This window comes from Chiloscyllium plagiosum, unplaced genomic scaffold (assembly GCF_004010195.1).
Source record: "Chiloscyllium plagiosum isolate BGI_BamShark_2017 unplaced genomic scaffold, ASM401019v2 scaf_2971, whole genome shotgun sequence".
Classification (NCBI taxonomy): Eukaryota; Metazoa; Chordata; class Chondrichthyes; order Orectolobiformes; family Hemiscylliidae; genus Chiloscyllium; species Chiloscyllium plagiosum.
The window spans coordinates 25210-27862 of record NW_025213672.1 but is presented as its reverse complement, the minus strand read 5'-3'; the positions used below and the strand labels follow the sequence as shown (position 1 = coordinate 27862).

General features: G+C 39.5%; 1 long non-coding RNA gene across 1 annotated transcript; it reads left to right on the top strand.

Moving 5' to 3' along the window:
* The first annotated feature begins 225 nt into the window (after window positions 1-225).
* LOC122547687 lies at window positions 226-2450 on the top strand. The gene is made up of 3 exons (XR_006311063.1): window positions 226-442; window positions 1380-1487; window positions 2350-2450. It is a non-coding gene; the product is annotated as an uncharacterized LOC122547687 (long non-coding RNA).
* The last annotated feature ends 203 nt before the right edge of the window (window positions 2451-2653 follow it).

Here is a 2653-nt window from a genome sequence, read left to right as displayed (position 1 = left end):
GTTGATTATTTGTTAATATTTTGAGGTATCGGTGATCTCCAGCAATGGATCTAATTTAATTATTTTTTTTCTAAAAGCTATACAAGTTGAACAGTGCTGAATTTAACAGGGCCAACATGCTGATTGAAATGGGATACTGGGGGAAGCTCTAATTAGATAACCTCACTTTGTCCACGATTTTAAATTGTAACATTGTAACTATTGCTTGTTAAAGTCTGTATCCTACATTTCCACAATAATCTTATTTTAAGTGCATTGGAAATGTGGTCCTCTAGATATTTAATGTCAGTTCATTATCAGTGCTGTAGTTGTACTTGACCCTATTATAATTGGATTACAATATCTATTTAATAAATCTAGGCTGAAAATGAAAGAAATTACCACATATTCTACCAGCTTTGTGCTTCTGCAGATCGACCTGAGTTCAAGCACCTGAAATTAGGTAGGTATATTAATAGCTTTCTGTCTCAAAAAAATCTGTTACCTTAAGAGCTTTACTGGTCTGAATATTGTACTATTCTTGTGGGTAGCATCTCTCTCAGCCAGATGCTCTGGGTTTGAGGCCCACTCTAGGAATCAACGGCCAAGGAGCAGGAGAAAGTGAGGACAGCAGATGCTGGAGATCAGAGACTAAAAGTATGGTATTAGAAAAGCACAACAGGACAGACAGCATCCGGGGAGCAGGAGAGTCGACGTTTCGGGCATAAGCCCTTCATTAGGAATGATGAAGCTTATGCCCGGAACGTCGATTCTCCTGCTCCTTGGATGGTGCCTGACCTGCTGTGCTTTTCCAGCGCAACATTTTTTGACCCAACAGATTGAGCAACAACTTATAATTTATTTCAGAAAATGGCAGCCAGTAAGAGTGGGAATGAATTCTGGGCAGCTTTGTAATGGAAAGGAAATTGGAGCCTCTACTATCGCTATCTGTAAATCCAGGTTATAACAAGTATGTAAAAGTATACATGGCACCAACAAACCAGCCGTGAGGTATCAGTTGGCTGGATGAGCTATTGGATCAAATTGATGCTAACAGCACAAGTTCAGAAGAAGGGTTACTGGACCCAAAATATTTGACTCTGTTTTCTCTCCACAGATGTTGCTAGACCTGCTGAGTTTTTCCAGCAATTTCTGGATTTGTTTCTGATTTCCAGCATTCACAGTTCTTTCAGTTTTCTTGTCAATAGATTCAGGACTTGTGCCATTCCTTTACCCACGCTGGAGATCACAGTGCTGTGAATCAGATGCACCTATGAGGAGAGAATAAGACTGAGTCTGTGTTTGCTTGTTTTTGACCAAGTGATTTTCAGTGCCATAAGCCTTTTTAATCAACAGCTGTCTTGCTCAACGTTTGATTCAATATGTTAAAATATCCCCAGCTCCTGCAGAGAACTTCAGTTATGTGAACATGGGTGGGAATACTGTGATTGATGGTATTAACGACCAAACTGACTTCATTGAAACACAAAAAACATTTTCGCTATTGGGTAAGTAACCATATCTCAAATTTTCTCCAATGGCTGCGTTACTATCTGTATTCACGGCAGAGTTAGCTCAGTTGGCTGGATGGCTTGTTAGTGATGCAGAGTAATGCCAAGAATATGGGTTCAGTTCCTGCATCAGCTGAGGTTATCATGAAGGACTCAACTTCTCCTATCACCTGAGGTGTGATAACCCTCAGATTAAACCACTATCAGTCACCTCTCTCTAATGAGAGGACAGTCTTATGGTCCAATAGGGCCTCTTTGAACATACCCCATTCTAAAGAGAAAATAAGGGAATTAAAGATTAGCCCTACAATACTTCATAATTAATAACTAACAGTGGGATTAAAGTTTAACTAATGAACTTTGAAATGTTTAAGCCTGAAGTTGATCCTTCCCATATGGAATATATCTACAATAGAATTTTCCTTGTTCCTTGTTAAAATGTATTTAGTGTGACATATACACTTCCCTTCACCTGACTTTTTTTGTTAAAAGACTTGTTCAAAAGATGTGTGTGCCTCTGGCTAAGCAAGCATTTATTGCCAATTCTTATTAGCCTGAGTGAGGATGGTGTGAGCTGCCTTCTTGGAATATTGCCGTCCATGTGGCGTAGTTATACCTACAGTGCTGTTAGGGAAGCAGTTCCAAGATTTTGACCCAGTGGCAGTAAAGGAACAACAAAGTAGTTCCGAGATAGGATGGTGTTTGACTTGGAGAGGAACTTCCCTGTGGTGGTGTCCCCGTACATCTATTGCTGTTGTTCTTCTGGGTGGTAGACATTTGTATCGCTTCAGCTTTCAACGGAGAGCTTCCTCTAAACTGTCTTTGGTGTGCTTATCTAAAAATGAAACCTATGTTGCAGGCTTGAACAAAGACTTTCAGATGGATATCTTCAAAGTGTTGGCAGGGATTCTGCACCTGGGAAATGTTGGAATAAAAGCTGTGGGTGATGACAAATCCTCAGTCAAAGTAAGATATGGCTCTCAAATCTTCAGTATTTGTTAGGTCTTGTAGTGCAACTCACGAACAGAATAAATACACAATGAAAGGCTGTAACTTCAAGTAAACAATGACACATCACTGAATTATATTTTCTGTGTTTTTGTTCATATCTGGAACTCCTACAGGTCAAAGTTGAGATATGTTCTATACCAAGAACTTTAACA